General features: G+C 38.6%; 1 protein-coding gene across 2 annotated transcripts in view; it reads right to left on the bottom strand.

The window, feature by feature from the left end:
• The window catches only part of shroom3 (shroom family member 3), a 333442-nt gene that overhangs the window by 159186 nt on the left and 151569 nt on the right, over positions 1-22687 (bottom strand). Inside the window, exon 1 of one of the 2 annotated variants that reach the window (XM_039758808.1) lies at positions 7444-7658. The exons of the other annotated variant lie outside the window; for it this stretch is intronic. The gene's annotated coding sequence lies outside the window, so the exon portion shown is untranslated. Of the gene's footprint in view, positions 1-7443; positions 7659-22687 lie in introns of those variants that run through there. 2 annotated transcript variants of the gene reach the window in all.

Genomic DNA, 22687 nt, shown 5'->3' with positions numbered 1-22687 from the left:
GACACTAGGCCACTAGGGTTCTGCCAATCAAAGTTGCAAAAAAAGAAAAGAACCCACTAACACAGTAGCAGGGGAATACTATACTCTGTCGACAGCAACTGACAAAATGAATACAATAGCATTTATGTCTGAAAGTCCACAAAATGCTGAGACAACATATCAAGTAAACTGCCAGTGAAGAAAGCTTGCATTGTACAGCCATAACGTATCAGTTGTATTTATTTTGCTGTAGCCTACATGTGCACATTTTAACGGACGCCTAAATCGTCATTTTTGAGAATCTATTGTGTAGCGTACAATCTAATCCACTGTTAAAAACATTTCATAACTATGTACTTGCTCATTCACACAAAATACACAAATAGTATGAAGTTAAACTTTTATTTACTTTTTATTTTATGTGTATTACTGAATTGTAGCACTCTGAAAATAAATTTGTTCATCTTAATTTTGTAATCAGGAAAATAAAAGAAAAACTTACAGAAAGTCAGAGCAAAATGCAAACAAAGTGCAATATATTGCCTTAAATCTTTTATATTAAGAGTTAATGTGTATTCTATAGATAGATAGATTTATAAAAACACTGTCATTGGCACTTTATATTATCATTGTAATTCCAATAATATTATCTACTACATTTATTCAATTTGCACATTGTTTTGTTCATTTATTTTATTAACCAACTCATACTATGGCATGTTACATACAAGGCAGGCATTATTTGAGTACCGGTATATCACACTTTTAGTTTATTATATTATGTACGCAAGCTTTCGAGGCAACTCAGGCCCCTTCTTCAGGCAAGATGAAGAAGGGGCCTGAGTTGCCTCAACTTGCATATTGTAATCTTTTTAGTTAGCCAATAAAAGGTGTCATTTTGCTTGGCTTTTCTCTACATTCATAATGGCTAACAAGGTACAACAACCTAGTACTATATTATGTACAGTAATGGTTTTCATTATGTTTAAAGCAGAGTGAAGAACAAAAGAATCATTTTTGGAATTAACAGATCAAACATAATAAATTATCATGAGGTATAATTGTTTGGCCATGGAGAGAACACAAATACAGTGGTGTGAAAAACTATTTGCCCCCTTCCTGATTTCTTATTCTTTTGCCTGTTTGTCACACAAAATGTTTCTGATCATCAAACACATTTAACCATTAGTCAAATATAACACAAGTAAACACAAAATGCAGTTTTTAAATGATGGTTTTTATTATTTAGAGAGAAAAAAAATCCAAACCTACATGGCCCTGTGTGAAAAAGTAATTGCCCCCTGAACCTAATAACTGGTTGGGCCACCCTTTAGCAGCAATAACTGCAATCAAGCGTTTGCGTTAACTTGCAATGAGTCTTTTACAGCGCTCTGGAGGAATTTTGGCCCACTCATCTTTGCAGAATTGTTGTAATTCAGCTTTATTTGAGGGTTTTCTGGCATGAACCGCCTTTTTAAGGTCATGCCATAGCATCTCAATTGGATTCAGGTCAGGACTTTGACTAGGCCACTCCAAAGTCTTCATTTTGTTTTTCTTCAGCCATTCAGAGGTGGATTTGCCGGTGTGTTTTGGGTCATTGTCCTGTTGCAGCACCCAAGATCGCTTCAGCTTGAGTTGACGAACAGATGGCCGGACATTCTCCTTCAGGATTTTTTGGTAGACAGTAGAATTCATGGTTCCATCTATCACAGCAAGCCTTCCAGGTCCTGAAGCAGCAAAACAACCCCAGACCATCACACTACCACCACCATATTTTACTGTTGGTATAATGTTCTTTTTCTGAAATGCTGTGTTCCTTTTACGCCAGATGTAACAGGACATTTGCCTTCCAAAAAGTTCAACTTTTTTATCTCATCAGTCCACAAGGTCTTTTCCCAAAAGTCTTGGCAATCATTGAGATGTTTCTTAGCAAATCTGAGACGAGCCCTAATGTTCTTTTTGCTTAACAGTGGTTTGCGTCTTGGAAATCTGCCATGCAGGCCGTTTTGCCCAGTCTCTTTCTTATGGTGGAGTCGTGAACACTGACCTTAATTGAGGCAAGTGAGGCCTGCAGTTCTTTAGACGTTGTCCTGGGGTCTTTTGTGACTTCTCGGATGAGTCGTCTCTGCGCTCTTGGGGTAATTTTGGTCGGCCGGCCAATCCTGGGAAGGTTCACCACTGTTTCATGTTTTTGCCATTTGTGGATAATGGCTCTCACTGTGGTTCACTGGAGTCCCAAAGCTTTAGAAATGGCTTTATAACCTTTACCAGACTGATAGATCTCAATTACTTCTGTTCTGATTTGTTCCTGAATTTCTTTGGATCTTGGCATGATGTCTAGCTTTTGAGGTGCTTTTGGTCTACTTCTCTATGTCAGGCAGCTCCTATTTAAGTGATTTCTTGATTGAAACAGGTGTGGCAGTAATCAGGCCTGGGGGTGGCTACGGAAATTGAACTCAGGTGTGATACACCACAGTTAGGTTATTTTTAACAAGGGGCAATTACTTTTCACACAGGGCCATGTAGGTTTGGATTTTTTTTCTCTCTAAATAATAAAAACCATCATTTAAAAACTGCATTTTGTGTTTACTTGTGTTATATTTGACTAATGGTTAAATGTGTTTGATGATCAGAAACATTTTGTGTGACAAACATGCAAAAGAATAAGAAATCATGAAAGGGGCAAATAGTTTTTCACACCACTGTAACTGGCCAGGGAATCTCTAATATGGTATCGGTAGAATCACTTGTGCTGTATAGTTGATCACACAGAATTCAACATGGAATTGCTGACCGTATTGAGCCTATTAGTGTGGGCATCACTAATGACCACTGCAGTTGTGAAGTAGTTAAAAATAATTTGCCTAAAACACAGCATGTAAAGTACTTTAGAAATATACAGTACATATATGTCTTACAAAAACACTACACATTTTGCTGTTTAATGGATCAAGAAAAATTAAAAACTTTAAATGTTCAAATGTGTGAATGTATAAATGTTCAGTTTCATTTTAATAGCATTGTGTATGAAAAGGTACATTTTTGCAAATAACCAAATTTTACACATGTATTCGTTTGGTATGGTCTTAGTACATAAATGGTGGAAAACTATGCATTTACCTTTAAAACTACAGCTATTTAAATACTTTTGTTATGCATTAGTAGAAAGCTGTTTCAGATTTCTTCCAGGGACTTCATAAGATTGTGGAATTGCATACTTTTATTTTTGCCTTAAAAGTTTTAACATTTACTTGTACACTGTGATTTTGTCTTGGGCAAGGGGTTTTAGTGAAGGCACTTAATTCACCCTAGTATGTACTGATTCACTCTTTCCTCTGGGTTACAGTTCTGTTTGATCTATTATCTTGATGCAAGATGAACAGTAAACAAAACAGCAATTTACATGTTGAACCACTGAGGACAGCAAAGAGAATTAAAATTGTTGACAACACTTGAGGGCATATAGTTGTCGAACTTGAACTGAACCACTTCTTCTTCTTTCAGCTGCTCCCATTAGGGGTTGCCACAGCTACAATGCTTATTTACTCTACATATCTTGCTGTTTTTCATTGACTGCCATTTTTTGTCAGTTACGTAAAGTGCAAAGAAATTAAACTTGATTTGCTGGGTATAAGGAACTTTTGACCATTGGCAGTTTTATTACTCAACTGCCTATATTTGTTTGCAACACAACAGACAAGGAAGCCTGTGACTTCTGTCAGATTTAAAATGTGCCCTTTGTGTGCTACTCATCCTTTTTAACACAGATTTTTGATTGTGCGACCCCTTAGGTTATCAAAAAAATCAATTCTGGTATAAGCAGATTATGCATAGCATTCTATCCCTCACATTGAAAACTCAATGATGCAATGTAAACTGTTTTTTTAATGTTACAGAATAATATAATGGAAAAATGAGAGTAACATCAATCATGGATTTTTATGTATCAAAGAGTTTCATATAACAGTACTATAACAGTCATATAGTCATATAACAGTCATATAACAGTACTATAACAGTCATATAACAGTACTCGCTTCGCTCACCAACCCCCCCGGCCTTCACCAAGTGCCAGCCACTTCGCGTCTCTGCCGCGTATGTGGATTTCACTTTCACCAAACAACAGATCTTTTAATTCCCACGGATACGCCTCTTCATTGGGAAGAAACACTACTTTTCCCTGATGGCAACATGAATTAGATGATCTACAAGTCTCCAACTGAAATTTTAAATCTGAACAATATATTCAATCTCTTTTTACTGTTCCGTTATTTCACAGAGTCATAATTTCTGTTTGTTTGGACTAATGCAATCTTTACTATCATTTTTTTGAGACTTTCGAATTTTAGTACTTTCATTATCTTCAGCCTGCTCTGCATGTGTATCGTGCCAACGTTTTTGAATTCTTTACGACGTTCTACTTTTTCATCAACTCTTTGTCTTTTATTTCCAGCCTCAGGCATGGTTAAATCTCTTGGCACAAAGTCTCATCTCGCAGGACGTGAAAGTATCTCTCTGAAAAAGTCATGTCTCGTTCCAGGCTAAAAAGTCTTGTCTCGTTTTTTTTTTTATTATAATAGAGAGACAACATATACAATGACAGTTTATTATTTTTCTCTTGCTTTGAAAGAAAACCAAACCCCCCGATTTAAGACTGGTGTTTCAATGATTTGACCAGAACATGTAATTTGCAAACACGCTTCCTAGTAGTCCATGTAAGTTTTTCTTAGTTTTTCTTTGTCATCTTGAAGAGCTCAAGTGGGAACAGCTAACTATGGAAAGTTAGATGGAGTCAGAAAAAGTCAGTTGAGCTAATGATCTTTTAAGGTGACGTAAGGACCCGAGTTCACTGTTCTTGGAGCCGATTGAGCAGATTACGTTAACTGGCAACTCTAAATTAACCCTGAAAGAGTAAGTTTGAGCTTGTGCATCAGTGGGCCCCATAATATACTGGTGCTCCAGGTTTGTTCCTGTTGTCTAGGTCTACCTGGATAGGCACTGGCACCCTACGTCTATAACCTAGATAAACGGGTAAAATATGGATGATTGGATTAGTTATTATGTTCATTTTGGGTCCTTTTGAATTCTGTTTGATATGGGCAATGACACGATATCAAAACTGTAAAAAAGTACATTTCTGCTTGCAATGTATTGGTTAAACAACACGACAGTAAAATAAATAAAAGCATACAATTTGAGATGCAACTATATCACTGAGGGGAGCAGATATGGAATTAGTTTTCCCCAAAAATTATTGTAATGCAAAGGTTAAAAACATTGGACTATTAAATCAAGCGTCAGACCTTTTTCATCACTTTGTATTCACCACTGAAGATAGAACTGAAACTGAATGCCTCACAGAGGTATGGGCAGCCAAATCAGAACTTGCCAGAAGGAACAGGTAAAAATGTTGCCTACCTCAAATGTGAAGTATGATACTCTTTTGTGTATTCTATTGTGTGCCTGGGTTAATCTGAAAGACCATAACAATTTGCTTGCAATTAAATCAAGAGTACAGTACCTTTGAGGTATGTTTGTTAGTTTCAGGGAACAGATTAGAAAGAGTCAGCCTGAATTACTTCATGCACAGACATGCATAATAATTTGGACTCCTTTGTAGCTTTTCAAAAGTATTAACTTGTAACAAGGGAAACAATTCTAGTGGTGTGCATATCTGACTGTACAGTAAATAAACAATGTATTTAAACTACGTGCAGATAAAGAAAGTGCAGATGAGGTCACTGCATATTTAAACTATGTGTTCATAATTCATTATTATATCAAGGGGTGCATAAATCATACATTATATATTTTGTGTACACCTGGTACAGCAAAGTAGTTGTCAGGGATTTTTGCATACAGATATTTGCAAATTGATTATCATTAAACAAATGAAAAACAGCTCCAAATCATGAACAATATACAGTACACTCATTGTTAGCGCTTTGACTTCATGACAACATTCTACAAAGGTCTAAAAAAATATATTGGCTTTGATTAAATTCCGAATGGCCAAGCAAGCACCATTAATACTGTGGATGCTGATAGCAATGAACTCTTGAAGTGCAAATTAACAGACAGGGTTAATGTAACCGTAGACATCACCAACCAAGGTGGCCATTACTTACCCTGGCCATAAATCACAACCCCACACCCATGAACACAAAGAAGTGAACTTCAAGTTGCAGTCTAACTTAACCAATATGAGTGAATCCATGGAGGACAAAAGTCCTCCCAAATAAACAAACTTTCAGCTGCTTTGATGACTAAGATTTAGCCTTTTAACAGCTGTTGCAGTCATTGATTTTAAACCAGATTCACTTCAAAGGCAACAATAACGCAACAGGGTGACTACTAAGGCGACCACCAGTGTTTACATTTTTTAAACTGGGCCAGCCACTGGGATTTCAGTTGCACCTCTTGGTGTATTCCAAGAGGCACACACATATCACTTTGTTTAAACAAAGCAGAAACATTAGGCCTTCTGAATAACAGATGTAATCTAAAATAAGCAACATGACCTAGCTTGTCAGAGAATTGAAGAGTTCTAATTAATATTGATGGATTTTCCCATTTTCATTTTTTGATGTTTATGCAGTATTACAAAAAAAAAAAACAACAACAAAACAATGAAACACAAATTCCTTACTTTTATAACTATTACATGAATGAATGGATGTACAGCAGGAAACAGCTCCCGGACAGGTTAGTTGCATCTGTCAGATAGCACAGCTTGTTTTTGCTTCATTGATCCACTCAAGAAGTTACAGTAAGCCTGTGTGCTGAGTACACTATGCCTTTGTGAGGAGTAAATTATGAAGTGAAAGGCCACACAATCTACATTATACAGAAAATCAAGACTACAATCAAAGGTGGAACATTGCCACTTCAAACATCATCACCCTTAATCTTCTGGCTTAAAAACACTTTCATACAGAAGATCAAAGTATTCCGTAGGTATTGGTCTTGCATGTTGTCTTAAAAAACAAATACACATTTAGCAAAATAAAATTTATATGCTGTTATTTAAAAATGTTAAACTCTACACATACCAAATGTCAACATATTTTTAAATTATACTAATCTGAAATACACCTCTGAAAAAAATAAATACTAGTTATATACAGTATTACTGTAAATCAAATCGCGAGATGAAACCAATACACACTCACAAATGGAAAGAAAGAGGTCCATGAGACACTAACATTTAAATGGACACACTTTAAATTTGGTTTTATCTAACAATATATGACTAGCTACTGATTATTGAACTAAGCATGGCATACATGTTTCACACTCTGCACAAATACAGTGTATATATATTCTAAATATCTATAGCAAAATTATATTTCTAATACAGCAATTACCAAAACTCAAAATAATTTTGTAAGTGCTCTGCTGTCTGCTGCATTTCAGATGTCACATATGGGTGATATATAAACAAATATAAAGCATGATTCTTACCTTACATGTACCGATAGCAAAGTTCTCTAGGTGTCAATTGTTAAGTCTTGGTAGATGACAAACATGTGTTATGCTATTCACCTCCCCAAAACAAAAAACACATGGTATGCCCCCCTTAGATCAAAAACAGGTCCAAACAAGAGTCTGAGTCTCAGCAGTCTAGCAGACACCTGTACCTTCCTTTCTTCACAGACACTTTTCCTTCACTGAAGCGGCTAGCTACAGCAAAAGCCTTGATGAAACAAAGCAAAGGGAAAAGATGAGTTCAAATTACTGACTTCCTCTGAGCCAATCACATAAGAGGATAAAGGCTGATGTCAGAGAGTGGGCTGCCACATGCAGAGAGAGAGAGAGAGAGAGAGAGAGAGAGGTTCCTCTCATATCACGTTGCTTTAGTTTGCCACCTCACTTCTTTCCCAGCCACTCAATCAGCACTGCATACCTTCCGCTTGTTTACCACTGATTCCCCACTCCTTGTGTAACTTAAGAGTTCGCCATGTAATTATTAGATTAGGTGTATGGTAGCAAATGCTAGCAGGTGGTGAACTATGGAAGGGGTCAAGATAATAAAATACAACAGCCTGAAAGACATGAAAAGGGAACAGCAATGGGATCTCCATTCTCCCATCATCCTTTTGTGAGATATGTCTATTCCTTGCACACAAAAGCGCTGCACACTGCACTGTTTAAAGGGAAAAAAATGTCTAAGGTAAATGTCACAATTAGCCATAAGAGATTGATAAGAATGATCTAATGATCCAAAGGATGTTTTCATTCCTAGGGACATAAAAATGCTAAAAAAGAAATAAATAAAAATAGTGATTACTATGATAAGAAGAGAGAATTAAAGCTAAAGCAGGCCATTTGACTGGTTCATGCTATATTCTGATATGCTTGAGGCCACCAGTAGAATGTTTATTGTGTGCCTAATACATTGAGAAGAAAACATCTTTGGAAGTCCCTGGCCAACAGATACATATCAATCTCTAATGCATTTGTATAATTTTTATAGCTGCTTTATGAGCCAGCACCTCACCAAGGATGGGCTCTTGATGGACTAATACTCAATGTTACACAACCACCCTCATATTGAGCCTTTAAAAGGATAAAAGAACATGGCAAAAAACATGCCTGTTTCACATAAACAGTGACTGGGCTGGGCTTTGAACCTAATATTCTTGACGTGTGGATGGCAACAATACTAACCATGACACCAGCATATTGACCACAACAAATTTAGACCCTTTTTAAACATGCCTGTTGTTTCCATTTCCAAAGCATGGCGGTGCAGTAAACTGTAGAGGTTAACAACCCCTTTCTGTGAAGATACCACATCAAAGCTTTCACATTTTAAATAAAGGTAGAGGGCCTAAGACTCACTAAATCCCCACAGGCAGTTCGACAGTCTTTTAAGAGTTTTCCAGAATGCCCCAGGGTCCTATGAAAGCAATACAAACATTTTTTAACTTTGTGATCTGAAAGCAGCTCTACAGTTCAAGAAACACTAAAAACGTTGGACTCTAAATGAACTTTCTCTATACTTTGTTTTGGTTTAAACACTGTTAACATTGTTTTGTTGAAATACAGATGAAAAGAGTCTGAAGTGCACACATATTCTGTTGGGTTAGTGCCAACATCAAGATGAGAAACTTGTAAAACATATGACGGCAAATGTGAATAATACTGGCCCCCAATAGGCAAATGAAGAGCTTTCAATCACAATAAAATTCACAACGACTATAACAAAATCACACAAGTCAATGAGTGTGCTGACTGAGGAGCTGACAGTGAATAACGAGCCATTTGGCTCACTGTTTTCATGGTACCACACCAAGCTTGCCATGGGCACTGATGGACAAGTACTCACTGAGCTTGAACAGCCAGAAGGTAATGATACTAAAAAGTCAAAAAGCCACCTTCCACTTGAATGACACCATGACTTTGAGCTTGGAAATGAAGCGTAGAGGCAAACAGGTGGAATGAATGACAACTATGATCTGAACAAGAATTGAAAGGAAGAGCAGCCCTGTTTATTCTTTTTAGCTAGTGTCATGCATGGGCACCTGTTGATCACTTTCCAGGCTCAGACAAGGTACGCAATTCCCTGCTGGGGAAAGACGAGGCACCAACACTAACAATGCTGTCTCTTTTCTCATCTGTAGCTCAGCCCCAATTCAACAAACCACATAAATTTAAGGGTTCCCGGAAGTTGGTGTCTCAGTCTGAGGATCACAACCTTGCATGATGAAGCTCCCCAACCCAAACCTGCTAAAGAAAGCTGATGGTAGCATCTATTATTATTATTGTTGTTGCGCCACCACACGCTCATTTTTGTTCATTGTTCTGGCAGTAAATGGGGAGCCCCGGTTGGCAACCCAACATTTCTTTGGTTCTCCTCTCTCTCATTTGCACCTGACACTAACAAATGGCACTCATATTGGAATGATGAAATGTATCACTGGAAGAATTTCACAATATCCATGTGTTTCCTTTTTTTGATTACTTATGTTTATGGCCTAACCTGTTTAATCTACCCTTTGGGTTACATGTGAGGATACAGTATAGAAGAAACACTTTTAATGTTGTTGCAAAGTCAGTAGATTTTGGTTTGATGACTATGATAGTCAAAGCCATAGAAAATATCCATTCATTTTTTTAAATTGTGTATTGCACACCAAAGTGATGGACAAGATGTCTGTTCATCAAATGATATATTTACATACTGCCCACAATCACTCATACGAGAACAATTTCTACAAACCAACCAGCAAAAATTGGGCTTCTTTATGAGATTAGACAATACCATAGAAAACAAAAAAATATCAATAAGGTAAAAGTGAAATAAAATGCAAGAAAATATAAATGGTTAATACAGTATTTTGGAAGAGAGTCAGAAAATGTGGCTACTCCATAAAACAGTTTTCAAAATCATTCACCAAACATAGTATGGTAAGCAATAATTTCTCATAGCAAAGCAAGGGAAACATTCTCAAAAGCATCTGATAGTGAAATAGGTAAAGACTTTAATCATAAGGCATTTCATTTTAACATGCAAAGCAAGAGATGCAATGAAAGCAGCTGACTGGCTTAAAATCCCAGTCTTCTGGTAGATGTCATTAGGACAACAGACAGAATTTGTCGAAAGAACTAAATTAATTTTACCAATTGTTCTGAATTATTATTTATATTATTTTCTTAATTGTACCATTTTCTCCTCATTGACTCCGAGGTATTTTCTGAAATATTTTAGCTTTCGAAAAACATTTATTGAATTGTGTCTGGGTGATACCAAACACAAAGACTATTTGTTTGTCTTCACTCAAGCGTCAATTAAATGAGTTGCGCTCTGCAGAAAGCTCTGTCATTTCCTTGTTGCTCTGTTTCGATGACCCTAGCTTTTGTTTCATTTTTTTAAGTTTCCAATCAATGGGACTGCATCTTTTTTCATAAAGAAATAATATCATAAATAACGATGCTTTCACATCTTCAATAACGTGTAATGTACTGCTGACTCCAGCTCTTTACTTTGCCATAACCAGTTCGTTAATAATATCAATGAAATCAAGTTTGCAGTTTCAAACAGTTCAAATGCATCAATGAAAGTCATAGATAGAATCTCCTTGGTGATGTACCTCGACTTCACATAAATGTCTTGACATGATAGCATGTTGCTGTAAAGGGTTCCAGGTACACACATTTTTCAAAATGCATTTTAAAGGAATTCAGTTTGACATATTTAATGACAATTACTTTTTATACAGGCCAAGTACAATAACTGTAATTGTACATGCATGTTCCAGAGTCTGGGATTTGTTTTTTTACGCTGCCATAAATAATGAAGGTTTGTACAGCAGTGACTAGTTCAATGTTCCTGATCTGTGTGGAGTTTTTAAATGTGCATTTCAGTTTTCCTCCCACACTTGTAGGTTACATACAGTATGCTACCTGGCTACACATGGTCTCGCATTGTTGAGTGTAAACGTGCTCTGTGATGGAGTCGCACCCTATCCAGGGTTGTTTCTACCTTTGTGCCCGTTATCACCAGGGTAGGCTCTGTGCTTAATCCCCTTACAGACCTGCAATGGCTTATGAAGTTTTGGTAATGGATGGATGCATGTACAATTACAGAGCAATGGCACTGACAAGGCTGAGCATACTTATACAGCAAGATATACAGTATATGGGTTTCATTAAAGGCTAGTCCCTTCCTTTCATTCAGGCTGTGGCTCTAAGCTTCTCTCTATGGAAAGATTTCAAAAACAGATGGACAGATAGATGGATAAGCTGATGTTTGAAATGGTTTAACTAACATGATTTACTTCTTGGCAATTTCCTTGTGAAATGATGGATATGTCAGGTGGGGAAGGGACTGCTTGCAAATTAATAGGATGGGAACAAATGCTTAATGTAACTGTATCACAATATTGGCCACACAAACCACAATGAACTGTGCTACATCTACAAAATACTGAGTATCTGTGTACAGCGCAACAGTGGCAGCCAAGGAGTAGCATTAGTGGCCAACATATGGAGCCCACTCCATCAGTACAGAAAATGATAAGGAAAAAAAAACTGTTACAACACCTGAAACAGTGAAGCAGTACAATAAATAATTTCAACATAAGCCATTTGTCTGTGGTGGCCCTGTCCAGGATTGGTTTCTGCCTTTTTCTGGTACTGCCAGGATGGGCTCTGCCATTCCATGATATTGAACCGGGTTTGACCGTCTTATGCCAAGTTATGTTAAATACAGCTTATTTACTATCTGTCACTAATATTTTCTCCCATTCTTATCATGTCCAGCTTTCAGGGATTTACTGTCTAGATGATGGTTGTTCCAATTACATCTGCTCATGTTATATATACACACACAATCAACAGGATTAATATTAATATTGCAATGTTGAATCAATGGTGGCACAGTGGTAGTGGTACACCTGGGTTCACTTCCCGGGTCCTCCCTGTGTGGAGTTTGCATGTTCTCCCCTTGACTGCGAGGGTTTCCTCCTGTGGTCCAAAGACATGTAGGTTACGTGCATTGGCGATCCTAAATTGTCCCTGGCATGTGCTTGATGTATGTGTGTGCCCTACGGTGGGCTGGCACCCTGCTCGGGATTTGTTCTTGCCTTGCGCTCTGTGCTGGCTGGGATTAGGTCCAGCAGACCCCCGTGACCCTGTGTTAGGTATATAGCGGGTTGGAGAATGACTGACTGAACCAACTTCCTTTACATTTTTTTTTTGTAGAGGGTTTTCCGTCCAAACGGAAATACAGAACATGAAATAAAAGCGATCTTTTTTCACTGCAGCTGATCTGGCTGTACTTTTCTAATAATGTTTAAAATGTATGCTTCATTTTATTATCCTGTTAAGATCCATTTGGATGCTTACTAAAGTCTTTTCAGAAGCTAAAAAAAACAACCAGGAGATGAAAGAGAAACCACTGACACACTCTATACTGGGTCAATGCAGTCATTGTAATTTGCACCTGTCACCAGTATGTGCCTTCTACAAAACAATATGGTAAGAAATGAGATAAAGTCTCTAAAGTCATTTTTGAAAAACAGAAAAATGAACTTAGAGATCAAAAATGACAAGGATAAAGAGCTGACTTTAAACACAAAAAGGTATATATACCTACCCTGCAGCCATTACTTTGGAAATGACAGGTCACTTCATATGCTACTATGTAAAAAGCATATTTTCAGAGAATGATGATGTATTTGCCCTCTTGGCAAACATAACAGACTGGTAAATTAATACCCAGTATTGGGAAACCCAATCAGAGAAGGAGGCTGAGAGTAAAGAATGCAGAGTGCTGACAATTGTCTGCTATCCACTTGTCCCTCAGAGCAGTAAATTGGAATTTAGGGGTGTCTCACATTGCGTGTCCCATTCAGGAAGTAGTTTGTCACATGAAGAAAACCTTTATTCATTGATCGAAAGCACCTGATGACAGCATTGCCCTGACAGGAAATTCAGAGCAGGCTACTTTCTGTGCAGGTAAGTATGAATAGACAGGCTTGTTCTGTCCCACAGATGTCAGTTGCCCACTCGCTTTCAAGACCATCACCTAATACTTAGGCAGGAAGGGAAAAGTGGGTCTCCTGTCCTGGGCCTGTTTGACTAGAAGAGTCCTTTCCTCTTCCATTCATCTACTTGGCAGCAGAGGTTCCTTTTTCATCAAAATATTACTCTCATGGAAGTTCCTTTTTGCTCACCATGTTAAAATGATAAATTTCAGTAGGTGGTGTTTTGAAAATGAAGGCTGGAGGCAACAAACATCTTTACTATTTGACGGTCTAAGAAATATACAGCATGATGTCATTGAAACAGCTCATCTTACAGGTACCTTACCTTTAAATCGGTCCTACTCACCGGCTGTACACACTGGAGCTTTCTTCCGGGTTCCACCGGACCCTCCCCTTGCTCAGGATGGATGTTCGTCGGTCCCGTCTTTAACCAATCACTGACGGGAACACGGCACACACCGTCCAATCCCTTGCCTGTCACGGGGCGGAACTTCCGGTCTTCAGCCATCTTGCCTCTCCCAAGGGAACTGCAACTCTCACTGCCGTCCCTCTGCCTCGGCTGCTGGAGACGTGGTGGATCCTCCCCTTCCTCTAGCGATGCCGTCCCGGCTTCGCGGACCAGATATGCACACCCCAACCAGTGACGCAATTCCAGGCAATCTCCTCTGGACCCGTCAGTGGGTGTTGCTACTGCAGTCCCTCCGGTGACGACAAACGCTGGGGAAATCCCTTCTCCTTTGCCTTGGCTGGCATTCTTCAGTCCCCTCGGGTGGAAGACAGCCCTCTGGAGAATCTCCGACGACCACTGGGCGATTCGCAGGACGTCCGCGGTGCGTGTGTGGACCGCCTCCCTGCAGGACGTGTGTGTGGTCGACTGGGGTACCGGGCAGCTCACAAAAAATTTATTTTTGGGGTCCCCTGCCTTGGAACAGGCAGAAGGTCCCTGTTCGGGCGCCATTGTGAGACTTGCCCGGACACCACCAGTCGGAGACCACATCTTTATAAAAATCACACGTTTATTTTCCATTAATAAACACAGTCCCAAACACCACACAATGCACAAAGCAATAATCACCCAAAATGAACTTTCTTTCTCTCAGTCCTTGGCCGCCAATCTCCTCCTGGGAGCTTCGTCCTGCTCCCTCTCCCGACTCTAGCTCCCTGACTGTTAGGAGGCGGGTCCTTTTATTCCCGCCCGGATGCATTCCAGGTGGCTGGGAACGAACTTCCGGCAGCACTTCCTGGTGTGGCGGAAGTGCTGCCCTTGCCCTGGAAGCACTCCGGCGCCCCTGGCAGGTTCCTCCGCCATCTTGCCAAGTGTGGCGGAAGTAATGTTCTCCCGGGTCCCAGGAGGCTTAAAGCGTCCCCTGGCGGTGGCCACGGGTCCCAACGAGTAGGAAAGTCTCTCCTCCTCTCCCGTGGTCCTCTCCTGCTCCAGGACGGTTGTGTCCTCCTGACCCGGAAGCTTTTACTGCCACCTTCCGGACCTTCTATGTGTCCCGGCTGGGTAAGAACCCCAGCCGTCTGTGACACTTGTTAGAAGAAAGGATGCATTGATTGGCTGATCAATATTTGTCAAAGGAAATTAAAAAGGTTAATGAAAGTCTATGATATTTTAGCTGACGTTTTTACCAATACCTCAAAGAATTTGTGGTTCTCATAATTGAACGCTTGTCATGTTCAAGGCATTTTAGAAGATTTTTAATTTTATTAAGAGTGTAGTAGTGTGGTGGTTAATGCTGTCACCACTTATCCCTGATCCTTGGGCTTCAATCCCAATGTCTGCATACAGTTTGCACTTTCTTCCTTATGCTTGTGTGTGATTTTTCTGGTATTTCGTTTTGTTCTACCACATCCCAAACAGCTGCTTTTTGAGATGCAAAAAAGAAAAGTTTCTGTTCAGGCCACAAATGCAATACCCTTAACCATTTCAGTTCCACATTTGGTCAAAATCCTTTTTCCCTCGTTACTTTTCTGTCCTGTGTTCATGAGTCATTCTTCTTTTGTTGTCTTCATCTTTTTGAGGTTACTTGTACTTTTCTTGTCTTTGGCATTCTTACTATCATTTGTGCCTTAGCAAGTGGTTTTGACATGTCTAATAGTAACAACCTAGGGTAAAGGGGTGCTTATACCATTTATTTTCCTGAGAGTTGTGTGAATATTTCAGTGCCTTTCTTTTGACTATTGCCAAATGCTGGAAATTACACTTCTGCCACCTATAGGTTATTTTGCATATAATTTACTTAAGTACTCATAAGGATTTAAGAGTCAACAGGTACTTTGTTGTTAATTCAGTTCCTATTGTTTATTATAACTCTTGTGCTTATGTACTTTTTTGTTCATTTGTCATTTTTGCTTCCGGCTTGTCATTGTGTTTTAGACTTTTTACTAATGTCCAAACTTCTCTTTTACTAATCCTTTCACAAAGATTAGCAACAATTCAATTCAAAATATTAATCTATCTTCATACAGCCATGTTTTTCTGTGCACCAGCAATCCATTTCACAACATTCAATCCCTCTTAAACTCACCCATTTTATCTCATCCTATGACCAGGACATATAAAACAAATGCTGCCTTAGAAAGGCAAACAGGCAAAGATCTCAATCATCCACCACAGTCATTATGCTCCCTCCTCCATTCTGGCAAATAGTAGAGGACCATCAAGACTTGCTCTAGATTCAGGGATAGTTTTATCCACCTGTGATAATGTTAGTCAGTCAGTCATTACCCAACCCGCTATATCCTAATACAGGGTCACGGGGATCTACTGGAGCCAATCCCAGCCAGCACAGGGCGCAAGGCAGGAACAAACCCCCGGCATGCCACCAACCCACCGCAGGACACACACACACACACCAAGCACACATTAGAGACAATTTAAGATCGACAATGCACCTAACCAGCATGTCTTTGGACTGTGAGAGGAAACCGGAGCACCCGGCGGAAACCCATGCAGACACGGGGAGAACATGCAAACTCCACGCAGGGAGGACCCGGGAAGCGAACCCAAGTCTCCTTACTGCGAAGCAGCAGCGCTACCCACTAGCACTGCGCCACCATGCCGCCCCGTGATAATTTTACTGAACCTTTATTCATAGTGACAAATGAATGATGCATCCTTATATATCTATATTGACCTTTAGGGGGCATACTAGCACCCCAAACACAACCAAAGCACACAGTCATGGGTTCAAGGAAAGAAGTTTTTAATTTAAACAATACCTTCCACCTTCTAATTTATTACTAGACTAGCAAAATACCTGCACTTTGCAGCAGCGAAGTACTGCCTTAAAATTTTTATTAAGAAGAAAATTAAACCTTTTTAAACTGAGGGAAAATATACCAATAATTATTTGTTAAGGATCTCTTTGTATACCACATTGTGAGTTCGGCCCTCCAGTTGTAATATGACCAAGATGTGTGCTGAGCTTATTCTTAAGCATGCAACGTACAGTTGGCCATGTGAACAGTAATCTTGTTTCAGATCTCACAGCTTGGATTGCTGCTGTCATAATCGGTTTGAGTTTCATGATTTGTTTCAATTACAACAGTATTTGCAGGACTTGTTGTGTTGAAGTGACATTCGGCATCTGTCAAGCGTTGTAAGCATACAACCGGTTTCATTGATAACTTCGCATTCAGCTTTTGAGAGTTTAAACATTCATAAACATCAAAGTGTCCACTACTGAAATTGTCATGCAATATGTAACAAAGAGAGTGGAAATGGTAGGTGCCATCCCCAGGCATGGAAACCACTCGGTATGTGACAGTTCTTTGATCGATTGTAATCACCTCGATAGACATGTTAATGGGGGTATGGTTGGAACGATAAAGGAAATGGGTACCTGAACAATGTAAAGTAAGTGTAAAATACCTACATAATAACTATAATCGTAATAAACGAACAATAAAACAGCGGAGAAGCCATGGATTAAATAAAAAGGCTGTAGTTATCAGTAGGGAGACGTGAATCCCGTGGTGAAGCAAGGAAGGGAATGTAGAGACCGGAGCGACGGACGGCCTTATATAGGCAGGCAGCCAACAATGTGGGAGGCGTTGGGATGGCGAACCTAATGCCGCCTCACACGGTGACCGAGCTGCAGGCTATGGACGTATATATGTACGTAAGTAGGATTCAGTTAGCGTTGGGAACCCGTGTACCAAATTTCTTGAAGATGGGCCCATAAGTAACAAAGACCATTGGAAAGTTCAATATGGCGGCCGACAGTGGCATCATACCACCAAAATAAGTACGTACATCGGTTTCAGTTAGTGCAGGGAAGCTGCCTACCAAATTTCGTGAAAAATAAAGAAGAAAGTTCAACATGGCGGACGTTGTCGACCGTTATGACCGTTACGTGTCGAAATGAAACCTGCTTAACTTTTGTAAGTAAGCTATAAGGAATAAGCCTGCCAAATTTCAGCCTTCTACCTACACGGGAAGTTGGAGAATTAGTAATGAGTGAGTCAATCAGTCAGGGCTTTGCCTTTTATTAGTATAGATAAATTAGTTCAGTTCAGTTCCATTTTGTTTTCTTTTTGAAATCTACTCTCCTCCAAACAAGCCTTGTCCACCTCCTCCGGACAGTGACCCCTTGATGTAGATAAGGCAGCTTCTTTTATGCTGGACCTGGGAGTACTTCCACAGCATTGCATGTTGGAAGCACCTCTGTGCCAGGCAGAAGCCCCACAAAGTAGCCGGGGTGTTCCCCTGGCAGCATCCAAGTATCCCAACAGGACTGCCCTTCAGGACTACAGCTCCCAATATGCCATGTGGGTGTAAAAATGGGAGTTTCACCAGAGAAATTCTGCCACCCTGTGTATAGGGGGAATATATTGCCCCAAGAAGCAGTCTCTGTCAGCCATTCCATTATGGTCTCCTAGCTGGGAAAGGCACCAGCAACCAACCCGGCAGGGATGTGTGTCCTTCCATATCTCATAATGGCCTCCTGACAGTGAAAGGTATCACTAACCAACCCAGTCAGGATTCCTGTAAATTCATGTCCTTCCTTTATCATGGCATCCTGGCCAGGTAAGGAACCATCCACTGAGGTTGGTGTGTGCCTGTCAACCCGTGTCTTCTATGACAATACACACACACACGAGTATATACTGTATGTACAGTATATTTCAGAACTGCATCATACAATGCACACATGACAATAAACCCGATCTTGGCAAGAAAACTTCTCTATGACTGCTTAAACAAACCCTCTGAACCTTCAGGAAATGACAAACACTTTGACCAAATGAGGGTAAAATGAGAGCACAGAAACATATTTGTACTGAGAAACTGGTCTGCTGCATTTGAAGCATTGCCCATTAACAGTGACAATGACTCTAAATTGGTCCCACATGCAGGGCAGGCTCAAGCATTTTTGCTGTCCTAAGCGAAGCTGTAAATGGCGAGCACTCCCAACCAATCATGTGACCCTTTGAATGACATAAGAGTTAAAACTAGAATAAACAATAATATGTTTAATTAAAGTAATTTACAGCTATGAAAATGCAAATCACTGGAATTGAAAGCTGTTTTTTTTTTTTTTATAACACCTCTGCGAACATAGAAATAATTTACTTAAGATCCATTTTCTGGGCTTATTCAAGTTCCATTGATTAGGTTGCATACGTGGTATGACAGTTTTTCTATAATTTTCACTGATTTTGCCAATTATTCACATTAATGCTAATACATAATATTAACAACAATAAAAATATTATAGTAATATAAACCAGGCATAATATACATAGTCATAGTGGAACACATAGACCTTCGGTCCTCAAATAAAACAGAAATGAAAGAGGTGTAGACCATGATTAATATGATACTTGAACAAGTAGGCATCATGTCCTGGATGAAGCATCAATAGAACCTCTTATGATTGGCAAAGATAAGGAGCTGTTCATACTGCATGTGTTTTTATGTAGTCCCCAAATAAAAAGGAAAGGAAAACATACTTAGAAGTGGTGTATTGTGGAAGTCCAAAATGAAAGAAAAGTGTTATTGAAAATAATAAAAGAGCATGGATAACACAAAGAAAAGGCAATACAAGAGTGTGATGAAACATTAAAGCAAAATCCGAGGTACTACGTGTTATAACATTGTGTGGTCTTATTTAAAAGGGGGTAATATAGGACATCACCAATAGTAGCATTTAGTAATATTACAGTATAAAGGTTATAAGTTGATTCATTGAAAGTAAAAAACTGGCAAAAAAAGTTGACATGAAAGACAAAAATTAGCAGACAGTTATTATGTAGTAGGTTTGAATAAAAAAAAGAAAAATTAGTAAGTGCTTACACTCACTGAAAAGTGGTGTCTTCTGTTGGTCTGGTTCTGTTAATTTCTAAAAAATGAGCATGTCCATGAGCAATAGAGAGTTTAGCATGATCATGTAACCTACAGTGCTTTTTTCTTTTTGTAATAAACTCTGTATTTTGCTTACTTCAAAAAGCAGTTAATGTTGGTTATTGATTCACTATGGCAAGTTAAAGATTTGCCGGAGGACAACACTGTCAGTTTTTTCAAAAATGTAAGGCTGTACATTTCAGATTTATTGTCAGGTTTGGTGTGCACAGTAAAACGAAGTACATGTTTGAGCAAGTGTTAAGACAGTAGGCTGAATATCACTGCATAGATGATGTCAAATATAAAATCTTAATAGGTAGTGACTGGCAACACTACATAAGCCAGTTTCAGACTCATATATTTCTCAGAAAATGTGTCAGTGTCTTTTGTAAAATGCAATTTGGCTAAACACCACTGACGATGAGAGAAAAAGGCGTACTGTAATACAGCAAGGTAATGACAAAATGGTGAGGAAAAAAAAATGTAGGAGCTGCTATCTTTGGTGACATCCCACTTTTGCTAATGCTCCTATAGAAACTGTGCAGGTGTTGATCAAATTGTCCGCCACAGATTGTGATGGAAACTGTAGTCTTTGCATTGGGATTGCCGCAAAGTTGGAGAAGAGATGAATATATGGAGGTGGGGACGAAGTTAAAAACACTAAAGACATTTACTGCTGGATCAATAGTGTGAATTTGACTAGTTGAGAAACAAAATACTTTAGGATTATTATTGCAAAGCAAAATGGTTACGTTTTTTGGTGGACTCAGTTATGCTGGAATCACTGGCATATCATTACAGGCTAGATAGATAGATAGATAGATAGATAGATAGATAGATAGATAGATAGATAGATAGATAGATAGATAGATAGATAGATAGATAGATAGATAGATAGATACTTTATTAATCCCAAGGGGAAATTCACATAATCCAGCAGCAGTATACTGATACAAAGAAACAATATTAAATTAAATAGTAATAAAAATGAAAAAAATTAAAATAAAATTAATGTTAGCATTTACTCCCCCGGGTGGAACTGAAGAGTCGCATAGTGTGGGGGAGGAACGATCTCCTCAGTCTGTCAGTGGAGCAGGACAGTGACAAAAGTCTGTCACTGAAACTGCTCCTCTGCCTGGAGATGACACTGTTCAGTGGATGCAGTGGATTATTCATGATTGACAGGAATTTGCTTAATGCCCGTCGCTCTGCCACAGATGTTAAACTGTCCAACTTTAATCCTACAAGTTTGTCCAGGCGTGAGGCATCTTTCATCTTTATGCTGCCACCCCAGCACACCACCGCGTAGAAGAGGGTACTCGCCACAACTGTCTGGTAGAAGGATTCCAACCTTCTCAGAAAGTATAGTCTGCTCAAAGGTATAGCCTAAATGTTCAACTAAATGGAAGAGCCAGCCAAGCCTGCATTAGTAGGTATGTGAATTTGTATTGGGTTAGTTGCTCTCTCAGCCTGATGCTGTTGGGATAAACTCCAGTACCCACCATCCTAAACTGAACTAAGATAGTCTGATAATGGATAGAGGAAAGGAATTCAATGCATTAATGCAGTTGCTTGAAACACCAGCTTGAAGACGGAAAAGCAAAGCAAAAATCGAATTCAATTCCTATATGAAATTCTCAAAGATTCCTTTACAACGAGAAGAAAAATACTCTTGTTGAAGCAAGATAAACAAATTGCATTTTAAATTAAAACTTATGCAGTATATTATATTCAAACTAGGCTTTAAACATTATTGTAATTGACTCTCATAGAAAGTTGATCCAACAAACCCAGGAAAATGTTATTGTAAAAACGTGAAAATGAACTTGGTCGAAAGAGATTTTGAAGAATGTGTGTACCTAGTACCCTATATGGTAACAAACTACTACCTCAAGACATTTATGTGAAATTGAGGTACCTCACCAAATAACTTTTATTTGTCCAGGTGTTCTATTTAAAACTGCAAACTTAATTCTTTGTATTATTAGTCATGTGGATGTGCCAAAGTAGAGTTTAAGTCAGTACTGTAATACATTACATGTTATAGGAGATTTGATAGCATAATGCCACAATGTGTTTGTTAGTGGCAAGCCAAAAATCTTCTTGAAGAATTAGCATTTTTTATTTTTTTAATTTAAGAGAACAAAACACATATAGTTAGTAACACAGAATTTAGTCAAAGATTCACGGCCATAAATAATTTAGTGTCATACTTATAATGTGCAAACACACACGCACATAAAATCATAAAATCAAATAATAAAAGAAAACACACCTACCTCTTTCCTCTACCTACATAAAATATCTATAGTGTGTAACCAAAAAAGGCCCAGTATGATTCCTTATGTACAGTATATAAAAACAAAATCAAAAGCCAAAGAAAGAAGAAGATTGAAACAGTGATCTAGTAATATAATATATCAGATCCTAGGAGTGCATCTATTAATTACTTGTTCAAAAACTGAATGCACACATTGCCTATGATCAGGGATGAAGAGGAAGAAGAAGAAGATGTACAAGCAAACCTAATTGTAAAATATACCTTCAGAAAAAAATGAAAATATCATTTGTCCGAGAGGCTATTTTCTGCTTTTGTGTATATTTAAATATACAGTTTTTTCATAATTAAAGGCCACACTGTACAATATGAGAACACAGAATCAAATGAACAAAAGAGATACTTTGTCATTAAAGCTGAATGAGTAAATTAATTGAACACTCTCTCTTATTTCTTATCTGAAAATCCTTAAAATTTTATCTTGTTTTACTGGTCCACTAAAAGGATTTTGTTTCTCTCATAAATAAAATCAAATGCTAAATAAAATGAAGAAATGGACTTCTTGAAAAGAGTACCTACTTTCAT

Source organism: Polypterus senegalus, chromosome 7 (genome assembly GCF_016835505.1).
Source record: "Polypterus senegalus isolate Bchr_013 chromosome 7, ASM1683550v1, whole genome shotgun sequence".
NCBI lineage: Eukaryota > Metazoa > Chordata > Cladistia > Polypteriformes > Polypteridae > Polypterus > Polypterus senegalus.
This window is presented reverse-complemented; position numbering and strand designations above follow the sequence as displayed.